Source organism: Lutra lutra, chromosome 9 (assembly GCF_902655055.1).
Source record: "Lutra lutra chromosome 9, mLutLut1.2, whole genome shotgun sequence".
Lineage (NCBI taxonomy): Eukaryota > Metazoa > Chordata > Mammalia > Carnivora > Mustelidae > Lutra > Lutra lutra.
Genome location: NC_062286.1, coordinates 118,118,149 through 118,130,304, shown reverse-complemented (window position 1 = coordinate 118,130,304; position 12,156 = coordinate 118,118,149). Strand labels below are relative to the sequence as shown.

At 39.0% G+C, this 12,156-nt stretch overlaps 1 protein-coding gene and 1 pseudogene across 4 annotated transcripts in view; one reads left to right on the top strand and one right to left on the bottom strand.

The window, feature by feature from the left end:
• The window catches only part of ASXL1 (ASXL transcriptional regulator 1), a 76,806-nt gene that overhangs the window by 14,797 nt on the left and 49,853 nt on the right, over nt 1-12,156 (bottom strand). The gene's annotated exons all lie outside the window — the stretch shown is intronic.
• Nucleotides 5,159-10,352, top strand: LOC125108824 (small ubiquitin-related modifier 2-like; annotated as a pseudogene).

Sequence of the window (12,156 nt, the reverse complement as noted above, 5' to 3'; positions counted from 1 at the left end):
AACGTCCAGACGTTTCCAAAGATTTCCACTCCCAGCAGCACAGTATGGAGTTCCAGATGCTCCAAATCCTCATCATATGTAGCCATGCCGGGAGATCCACTGGTACCTCACGGGGGTTTTATTTTTCATTTTTCTGATAACTAAAGATACCGAGCACTTTTTCATATGCTTACTGGCCATTCTCTTATCTTTCTTTTTGAAGTATCTGTTCAAGTCTTCTGCACATCTTTAAATTGAGTCACTTGTCTTTTTATTTTAAGACTTTATTTATTTGACAGAGATCACAAGTAGGCAGAGAGGCAGGCAGAGAGAGAGGGAGAAGCAAGCTCCCCACTGAGCAGAGAGCCCCCGATGTGGGACTCAATCCTAGGACCCTGAGATCATGACCTAAGCCGAAGGCAAAGGCTTAACCCACTGAGCCACCCCGGCGCCCCTAGTTGCAGGAGTTCTTTGTCCTGGATCCTTTTAAATACTGATCATGGGCATGTGTTACTTTTACAAACAAATACATTTTAAACACTGTCTTTGGAAATAATTTCATATTTACAGAAAAGCTGGAAGAGTAAAAGCAGCACAAAGAATACTTGCCTATACGTTTTACCCATATTCACCTCCTAACACAAGTGTTCTTAAAATATACAAAGTATACTAGTTTGGCAAGGCAACTGGAAAAGAAGCTACTGATGAAAATACTACTACTACTAAATAAATAAACCTGAATATTTTCCCCTAAGTCAGATTTTTTTTCAAGATTTTATTTTTAAGTAATCTTTACACCCAACATAGGGCTCAAACTTACAATCCCAAGATCAAGAGTCGCATGCTCTACCAACTGAGCCAGCCAGGCATCCCCAGTCAGATTTTTGAATTTTTTTAAAAGATCGTTTTTTGAAAGATTTTATTTGACAGAGAGAGAGAGAGAGCACAAACGGGGGAGCAGCAGGGAGAGGGAAAAACATGAGCAGAGAGCCCAACACAGGGCTAGATACCAGGACCCCAGGATCATGACCTGAGCCTAACACAGAATGCAGATGCTTAACTGAGCCACCCACTTGGTGGCCCCCCAAGTCAGATATTTTTAAAAAACAATAATAAAAGGCACTGTGAACGTAACAAGTCCCAAACATGAATAAATAGAACACTAAAATTTCAATGGATAAAATTTCAATTGCCCAAGATTAGGTTCTGAACTGGAAAAACAGATAAATAAATCTCAGCTATGCCTTTTCTTTCTTTGTCGAGCTGATAAAACACATTCAGAGCAAGAAATGAATACGGCTTCTTAGGGAAGGCTGATCTGAGAGCTACTGAGTATTAATTATTAAAAACTAACAGCATGCCAACCATTCAACAGTATACCAGAATTCCTAACAATACTTATTTTAAAAAAGAGATTAAAAGAGAAAGTGTTCTCCTTCTAGACAGTATAATTATCTACACTGAAGAGCCAAGAGATTCAGACCTAGTAAGAAATTCAGCAACGTTGTGAGATTCAAGAGCACATTAAAAACTCAGCAATAACATCACCAATTAGAAAATGTAATATATAAGAAGAATATAAGATACTCAAGGACAAATTTCACAAAAGAAATACAATCATCTTATGAAGAAAATAAAACTTTATAAAGAAAGGTTTAAATTTTATTTGACTTTATTTTTTTTTTAAAGATTTTATTTATTTATTTGACAGAGAGAGATCACAAGTAGATGGAGAGGCAGGCAGAGAGAGAGAGAGAGAGAGGGAAGCAGGCTCTCTGCCGAGCAGAGAACCCGATGCGGGACTCGATCCCAGGACCCTGAGATCATGACCTGAGCCGAAGGCAGTGGCTTAACCCACTGAGCCACCCAGGCGCCCCAAAAGGTTTAAATTTTAAAGAGAGCCACACCATCTTCTATATTACAAAAACTCAACATTGTAAAGATGTCAATTCTCCCCAAAATGACTTGTAAATTCAATAAAATCTCAATGAAACATTTTTTGTTTTTTAAATACAACCTGACTCTGCAAAGGGCCACAAAGAACCAAGACACTCCTGAAAAAAAAAGGAAAAAGGGAGGACCCGCTTTTTTAAAAAGTTCTAGTAATTGAGCAACAAGAGAACAGGATAAAAGAGGAACAGAAAATAACCACTAAAGGATATGGGGTTTCTTTTGGGAGTGATGAAAATGTTCTGGGATCAGATTATAGCGATGGCTGCATGACTTCTGAATACACTAAGAGCCACTGAACTGTACACTTTCTGTGAGTTCCATCCTAATAAAGCTGGGTTAAAAATGTCTTACCGAATTTGACAGTTCTGAACACATAATGAATTTAATCAGAATTTGTAAAAACCACATAAAAACTATTAATGTGGGGAGCCTGGGTGGCTCAGTGGGTTAAGCCTCTGCCTTTGGCTCTGCATGATCTCAGGGTCCTGGGATCGAGTCCTGCATGGGGCTCTCTGCTCAGCAGGGAGCCTGCTCCCCCACCCGTCTCTCTCTGCCTGTTTCTGCCTACTTGTGATCTCTGTCTGTCAAATAAATAAATAAAATCTTTTTTTAAAAAAACTATTAATGTGTACAAAAAGTTTACAGATCCAAGGGTAAACTTCAACTTTAGACAGTGAAGAATATGGTCCATTAGTGATGCTTTGATTTTATTTTATGAATCCTGAAGAGGAATTAAAACTAGCAAAACAACCTCTGTGTATGGTTTAGAAAAGACTTCATTTTTAAAAATACTTAATGTTAAAAAAGTTCTACTGAATTTGAACTTCACTTGCATTATCACAAGCAGTTTCAATATTATAGCTGTCAAAGAAAGAAAAGAGCTGTTATTTTAAAAATGAACACACTCTTGGAATGCAGTTTAAAGAGAAAAAAAAAACTGAGTTTTTTGTCTTCTTAAAGACAAAGAAGAAGCTTCCATCAACCAGAAATAAAACAAATTCTCATCTATGATTTGTCACCCATCACTGCAAAGTTTCTAGTCAATGGTGATGTGACCACAGGTCTATGAGCCCTCCCCTGAAACCCCTGGATCTAGATGTGCTTTAGAATTCAGGATTTCTTGAATTTGGGGAGTGAATACAGTGCATATAGTTTTCATATATCATATATTAAAGACACTTTAACATTTTTTTGAAATAACATGTATGCATATATCAACTAAAATAAATAGCCTTGTCAGTCTGGATCAGAGTTCTGCCACCAAATGAGTTTAGTACAAGACAGGTTTTACTGCCAAATGAGTTAGGAAAAAATTTTTTCAGTTCTCAAAATATTTTAGATTTTAGGGGTGCCTGGGTAGCTCAGCTGGTTGGGCCTCTGACTCTTGGTTTCAGCTCAGGCTGTGATCTCAGGATCATGGGATAGAGCCCCGAGTTGGGCTCTGTGCTCAGCAGGGAGTCTGCTTCTTCCTCTCTCCCTCTCCAGCTCCTCTCCCAGTGTGTATGAGCACTCTCTCTAAGAAATAAATCCTTAAAAAATATATTTTAGATTTCCGAATTGTTAAGACATTACGGACTATAGGGAAAACATGTCTCTCAGTAAAATTTTTGAAAAGATCTGGAAGTTTTATAATTCTACTTTTCTCATCACAGGTACAAAATAAAACGTAAAAAAAATATTAATGACCTAGGAAACAAACTGAGGGTTGCTGGAGGGGAGAGGGTGTGATAAGGTAACTGGGTGATGGACATTAAGGAGGGCACATAATGTAATGAGCACTGGGTATTCTATAAGACTGATGAATCACTGAACTCTGCCTCTGAAGCTAATAATACACTATATGTTAATTACTTAAATTTAAATTAAAATAAAACCCAAAAAACATAACTAAAGGATAAAGAACAATAAAAACCCACCTTAGTAAGTACAACATTACCAATCCCATCGATCCTTCTGGTTGCCACTTTTGATTCTGTCCTCTTTTCTCCCCAGGTAACGAGTTTTCTGAATTTTGTGTTTGACTTTTATTTTTCATAATGGTTCAACTAGATATATATAGATCCTTAAAGAACATATTTTAAAATCTTACACGCTTTTGAATTAGCTTTGTATCAACAGCATACTGTACATACTCTTCTGAGACTTGCTGTTTATCCGATTCTATGTCCCTGGCCTCCCTACATATTGATACGCGCAAGTGCAGCTCTTTCCATTTCTGTTATTGATTCTCTAGACGCACCACAACTTATTTACCATTCTTTTGTCCGATGGATATTAGTTGCTTACATTATATTGTTTATTATGTTTTGCTATTAGAAACAACGGGATTATGAACTTCCTTGTATATGCAAGAATTTCTTTAGGTTATATACCCAAGAGTAGAATTACTGAATGTGAGGGGAGGCACATCTTCAACTTTATAGGGTAAAATCAAATTGTGGTCAAAAATGATGGTTGCTGAGGCACCTGGGTGGTTCAGGCAGTTAAGCATCTGACTCTAGGTTTCGGCTCTGGTCATGATCTCAGGGTTATGGGATGGAGACTCTCACTGGGCTCTAAGCTCAGCACTGAGTCTGCTTGAGATTCCTTTCCCCACCCTCTTCCTCTTCTTTTCTTCCCCCCACTCCTGCTTATGTGTGCTTTCTCTCAAATACATAAATAAATAAATCCTTTTTTTTTTTAATCAATGAAATGTTTTCATCAAGCCTCAATGAAAGCCTCCAAATCATCTCCATTTTACCCATTAAAACATTAGGGAAACGGCTCTCCGGAAAAACTCTTACTCATCTGCAAATGCTGACTACAAAAGTAAACGGAGATTATTGTAGTAGTATTTGTAATAGTAAAAAAAAACAAAAACAAAAACAAAAAAACCTAAACATCCATAATAGGGGACTGGATAAGTAACATCAGGTATATTGGTATGATACACTACTGAAAACAGTTGAAAGAAATTAAAATATGCCTAATAAACAGACTACACATTTTTAACGGATATACATGAATAGGAAGGATACACATTAATAACCGTGGTTGCTACTGGGTGGCAGGTGAAGAAATAGGGGTAGGGTAGGTTCTGGTGTGGAGGTGTGGAACTCGAAGTCATTACTCGTTTTCTTTGTACAAAGGCCTGAACTTCCATTTAAACATTAGTGAAATGGACTCAATTCTTTGCACCCTGCTGAAGCCTCTTTAGAATGACTCTAAGGGAATAATAAAGGTATAGATGGACAAAGGGAAAGGGGGAGGAAAAGGCAGGTGAGATACATCAACAGAATTTTGGAAGACGGAGAGCAGGAAATCAGGTAGTAACTGACTCAGCAGGGAAAAGCTGAAGTCTGAGGCTACAGAGGGAAAAGCGAAAAATCTGGCCAGTGAGTACTGCAAAACGCTCAGAAATCACTGCACACAGGGGCAAGGCACGGGAATGAAAATAGGAGAACTTGTTGGAAGTGTGAGCCAGAAGTTAAGACCCCTCAGGTCTCCTCTCTGTTCCCAAACAATCAGGCAATATCCACCTCTAGCCTCAGAAAAAAATAGAGGAGATTTAATTCTGGTTGTACTGAACCAGAGAGGGTCCAGAATAGAAGATACCAGCTCAAGGAACGAGGGAGGATGTGAGATGCCTTGCTCTAAAAAGGACCAGTAAGTCAAAGATGACATAAAAAAGAGTGACACCATCGGCTCCCTTTTCCAATCTGGCTCCCAAAGCTCTCTGCATGCTGGCAGCCCTGCAACCTCACCAGGAGCCTGCTCTCAGCTTGCTAGCAAGAGAGGAAAGGATTTCTCTTCCCAGAAAAAGTGACCAGCCTAAGAGGAAACACCTTCTGGCAGAGAATTGGGGATTCAAAAAAGAAAACAAAAAAAAGGGATCTGGGTCTCCCTTCTCCATCACATCCAACAACAGTGCCTGCAAGCACAGAATCTGCCAGGTCTCTCACCCTGAACGACCTATCCAGGGCCACCAGATAGCACAACTGTCAGATTAAACAGCAACCAAAACCAAAAGATGTGAAAGGAAACAGAGATAATGAAGATTTCACAGTAAATGTTCTCAAAGCGATAGCCCCAAAACAAAAAGTACAGAAGATTATTTTAAAAAATAATAAATAAAGGAACATCAGTGAATGTGAGCAATCCGCTAGAAACACAAAATGATACAAAACAAAACTCCCAGAAACAACAACAAATAGGTAATATTCCAAAGAACTGACTCAGAAGAAAAAGAAAATAGGTTGCGTTAAGAAAGTCCCACAACATGAGACGCCTGGATGGCTCAGTCGGTTAAGCTGCTGCCTTCGGCTCAAGTCATGATCCCAGGGTCCTGGGATCAAGTCCTGCATCTGGCTCCTTGCTCATCGGGGAGCCTGCTTCTCTCTCTGCCTCTGCCTGCCACTCTGCCTGCGTTTGTGCTCTCTCTCTCTGACAAATACATAAAATCTTTAAAAAAAAAGTCTCACAACAAACAGAAGTTCTAAGAAAACAGAAAAGGCCAAAATACAAGATGTTTTCCCAAAATGAAAAGACTTGAGTTTCCAGATTCAATAAGGCAAAATGCCCTCACAATGAATGAAAAAGACCCATTCCACAGCACTGCACCATGAAATTTCAGAAAGAGAATTGAAAAAGAGATGCTAAAATCTTCCATTCAGAGAGAACATTTCACAAAGGAATCAGAATGGCATCACGCTTCTCAAGAACAGTTTCGGAGAATGTAGTTTTTTGTTTTTTAATTTATTTATTTTAGAGAGAGAGTATGTGCCAGTGGGGATGGGGAGGAGCAGGAGGAGGGAGGGAGAGTTTCAAGCAGACTCCTCAATGGGCACAGAGTCCAAGGTGGGGCTCGATCTCATGACCCTGAGATCATGACCTGAGCCAAAAGCAAGAGTCAGATGTTTAACTGACTGTACTACCCTGGCACCCCAGAATGTGTTAATTTCTAAAATTCTTTTTTTTTTTTTTAAGGTTTATTTAAGTAATCTCTACACCCAACATGATGCTCAAGCCCATGCCCCCAAGACTGAGTCACACACTCTTCTGACTGGACAAGCCAGGCACCCTTCTTCTAAAATTCTTAAGTCAAACCAATAATCCAGTATGGAACACAGGATAAAGACATGTAACATTTCAAATAATTTACCTCCGAGAAGTAACTGGAGAATCTGTTCCACAAATAGTAACAACAATAAACAACAAACCAAACTAAACTAAAACAAAAATTAAATCGACACAAGATCTGGAAGAGAAACCTCATCACAGAAGATAGTTGAAAAGAACTCCCAAGGTGGTGATGAAGGGAAAGCCCATGAAAACTGACAGATGTATGTCAAATAGGGTAACCAACTCACCCCACTTTGTCTGGGACTTTGCCAGTTTTAGCACTAAAAGTTCTGTGCCCCAGGAAATTTCTCAGGACAGTTGCCCCCCTCCCCCACAAACAGACCAGGAGAAAGAACAGAAGAAAGGATGGCTCCCACATCAACCTTCAGAAGGAGGACTGAAACTGATGTGTCTGATCATATAAGCATTTTATCACGGTTAACAGCATTAGCTTCATCTTTTCTGTTTGTAAACCATTTTGGTTTTTACTCATCTTTTTTGTTTTACTTAATTTTTAGGTGTGAAACACAGCATGGTTATAAAAGCCCAAACTACACAGAAGGTTATGTTCAGAGAACTGACACTGCCCTCATCCCTTCTCTTCCCACCTTACCCCCAACTGTGCACTCCACTCTTACCCACCTGCTGCTGGGTAACCAGTTTCATTAGTTTCTGGTTTCTTTTTGGGGTTCTTTTTGCACAGATGATTATATACACATCTATTTTATTTCTCCTTTGACAAACTGAATGCCATACACACTATTTTGCACTTGCTTTTTTCATATAACCATATATCCTTCAAATCACTCAATCATTTCAAAGACAGTCTTCACTCATTCTCAGCTGCATAAAATTCCATGATGCAGATAGCATATTTACACACCCATTCACCCATGGACTGGCATTTAGGTGGCTTTTAACATTTCACAAATAAAAATACTGTTGGTTTGGTTTTTTTTTAAGATTTTATTTATTGGGGCGTCTGGGTTGCTCAGTCGTGAAGCTTCTGCCTGCGGCTTAGGTCCTGATCCCAGGGTCCTGGGATGGAGCCCCGCGTCAGGCTCCCTGGTCTACGGGAAGCCTGCTTCTCCCTCTCCCTGATGACCTGAGCAGAAGACAGATGCTTGATGACTGAGCCACCCAGGTGCCCCAGAAATACTGTCTTGAATAACCTCATGAATCTGTACTTTTGTATTGTTAAAGGTCCATCTTCAGGGTAAGTTCCTGCAGTAGAAAGGTGAAAGGCGTCAAAGGTGAAATGCAAATGTTAATATTGTTAACAATGCCAAATCCCCCTCAAAAAATGCTGCATGGATTTATATCCCTAACAGCAATATATTAGGAGTACCTGTTTTCCCAGACCCTTGAGAAGAGAAAGTACTGTGACACTAGCAGAAAACTTTAAAGTATTTCAAATGACTAACATAAGCATACTGAAGGAGGGAAGGGGTGGACCTAGCCCAAAGTAACTTGTGAACACACTATTTTAACAATGTACACTGGGCTCAAGAACTAAATAAACCATAAACAGTGAGCCCTCCTTTTAATAGATTTGTTTTTCACAGTGGAATGGGCCTGCAATTATGAAACCATTAAATGTTTATTCTGAACTGAGCAAATGATAAGATATAAAGTAGACAATGAGAGCCAGGATTTTCACCAGTTGGAGCAGCAAGTCATAAATCTGGAAAGGGGTAAAGCTCGGATGAACCCTGCAGTTAAGAGACTGGAAATGAAGGTATTACTCTGAACCAATGTGTAAAGACAGACAACTACAAAAACAGACATAGATGTATACAGGTCCACTATTCTGAACGAAGAGGATCCTGAGTTCCCTGGCAATACGGCTGATTCCAAAGCTGGGGCTGGAAAATGTAAGCTAATAAGCCCAGACATCTCACTGGGCCAGAAAACAAAAAAGTAAAAAAAAAAAATGTGTGGAATGAGGGGGACCTGTCAGGACACAAAAGCCACGGTGAAGGGAGTCCTACTGGCCACCTCTGCACAATTCATGCATTAAAGCTACTAACAGTAACAACTCAATAGTAAAGTCAGAATACACAAATCCATAATGAATAAACAAATGACGGAGAAAAGGCGGCTTTTCCTTAATGCAGAATGCCAATTAATAAATATCAAATGAGGGGCGCCTGGGTGGCTCAGTGGGTTAAGCCGCTGCCTTCGGCTCAGGTCATGATCTCAGGGTCCTGGGATCGAGCCCCGCATCGGGCTCTCTGCTCAGCAGGGAGCCTGCTTCCTCCTCTCTCTCTGCCTGCCTCTCTGCCTGCTTGTGCTCTCTCTCTGTCAAATTTAAAAAAAAAAACAAACAAACAAAAAAAAAAACAAACCTTTAAAAAAAAAAAATAAATAAATATCAAATGAATTTTTATATATGTATTTTAACACTTTATGTATTTATTTGACAGAGAGAGAGATCACAACTAGGCAGAGAGGAAGGTGGGGGGCGGGCAGGCTCCCTGCTCAGCAGAGCGCCGCCCAATGCAGGGCTCAATCTCAGGACCCTGAGATCATGACCTAAGCTGAAGGCAGAGGCTTAACTCACTAAGCCACCCAGGTGCCCCAATGTCAAATGAATTTTAAAAATCACCACTTGACAACCATAAGAATAGAGATTGTTTCAGGCAGGACTCACACTCATCAGGGAATGCTAAAACTAGTGGATGAAAGTTTGATGAGACTAATTATATAAAACTCAATGTACCTCTTCACAAGATACTTATTTACGGTGTACAAAATGGCAGACACCACCTCAATCAAGTGACTGAATTATGAGAAATCAGACAAAAAGAAGTCATTTGTCTTCTAATGCACTCGGACATCAATTCTGAAATATTCCTGTCAAAAACTTATTACTTGAATCTAATAATGAAAAAACATCAGACAAACCCAGACTGGGGAGCTTTCTAGAAAGTAAATGGCCCTTCTTCTGCCACTCCTGGTGCTGCTTGGGTGCTCGCTCAGGGAAGACCTGGGACACCTCTTTGGTCAAGTGACACCTGAGACTCCGGCACTCACCATGACCACTGAAAAACCCAAGGAATGGAGTCTAGACTGAGAACAACAATCCTATTAACTTCAAGGTGACAAGGCAGGATAGTTCTGTTGCGCAGTTTAAAAGGCACACATCACCACTCAGTAAACTCGTGAAAGCCCATTGTCAACGACAGGGTTTGCCTATGCAGCAGATCAGGTTCCGATTTGATGGGCAGCCAATCAATGAGACAGACACACCTGCACAGTCGGAAATGGAGGATGAAGATACAACTGATGTATTCCAGTAGCAGACAGGTGCCTACTAAGAAGGGAATGTGCTACTTTACTCTAAAACTCTGTTCCTGGGCACCTAGATGGCTCAGATGGTTGGGCATGTGCCTTCAACTCGGGTCATGATCCCCAGGTTCTGGGATTGAGGCGCACATGGGGCCCCGGGCTTAGCGAGGAGCCTGCTTCTCCCTCTCCCTCTTGTCTGTTTGTGCTATGTCTCTCTCCCTCTCAAATGAATATGAAAAATCTTCAAAAAACAACAACAAAAAACTCTTCCTACAGACCAAGAAGACATTCTCAATGAGAAAGCCACAATTTGGGTCCACCATATCCTGACTACTCCAGTACAGTTTTCTTGATTCTTTCACTGTCCCCTTCCCCATTCCTTATTATACATACAGTAACCATGTATGTGCACAAGCACATTATTGTTGTTGTTGCTTTTAACTAAATGGCTAATGGTTTATTTTGATCAACATAAAGTACAGATGGGGTAGAGGAAAATACTGCTTCTGTGAGAATACCCCCTTCTCCATTAGTAGCATGCTCATTCAGCTCTTATCTTTATATTCCAGTAAGTTATTTTGCTCTGTTAAAACAACAAAAAAAAGAACATAAAAATCCTTGCACTCCTTGTTCAATTGTAGAATTTTAAATGTTTTTCACTTATCATTGTAAAACCAAGAGCAATTTTATAACATTTCTGTACATAGCTGTTATATATGGCAATCTGTCTTTAAGCAGGGATAAATTACTCTAAAAGAAATGATTCCTAGATCATTTTCCCTTCAAGTCAAGCATTTTGTTGTTTAAATAAACTTCCTGTTTAAGAAAAAAAAAAGAAAGTAGTCTGTACTAAAAAAATACAAAGGTCACCAAAGGCAAAATTTGTGGGAACTTTTCCAGATTAAAGGAAATGAAAGAGACTTGACAAAAAAATTGTACCATGTGATCCAGGACTGGATGTGCCCTCAAACAGAATTTATAATTAGCATTAGTAAAACAATAGGCAAAATTTGAATTAAGTATGCAGATTAGCCAACAAGCAGTACTTTATCAATGTTAATTGATTCTGATAACTGCAATGTAGTTATAGTAGATATTTAGTAGGTATATTAGTAGGTTTTTAGTAGGTATTTTGAGATAAAGGAACATTATGTCTGCAGCTTACTCTGGTACAGAACAAAAATAATATGCAAAGAATGACAAAGCAAATATGATAATGTAAGAACTTATGCAGTTTTTTTAAAGGATCAACTGAATACATTAAAGAAAAAAACAAAATATTTGAAAATCATTTCCACTTGCAATAGCAAAATTCAAAATTTAAAGAAACTTAAAAAATTTCAGAAGACAGGCAAGACATGAATGGAAACTATAAAACACTGCTAAAAAGGAAAAAAAAAACAAAGAAGACCTAAATCAATGGAAAGACATACCATGTTCATGGATTGGGGGGAAAAAAAATCAATGTTAAAATGTTAATTTTCTGAAACTGATTACTATAGAGTCAATGCAACCCCAATAGGCACTGTTTTGGTAAAAACTGACAAGATGATTTTAAAGTTTATATGAAAACTTAAAGGACCAGGAACAGTTAAAACAATCTTGAAAAAGTTAGCAGACTCATGCTACTAACAACACCACATGATTTTGTGACTTATTAAAATCAAGAGGGTATGATATTGGTATAAAGATAAACAGAGCAGTGGAACAAGTACAAAAACATATCTACATATACACAGTCAATTTTGGACAAAGGCACCAACAATATTCAATGGAGAAGGCAAGTCATTATATGAAGCTGAAACAACTAGATAAACAGAAACACAAACTTGA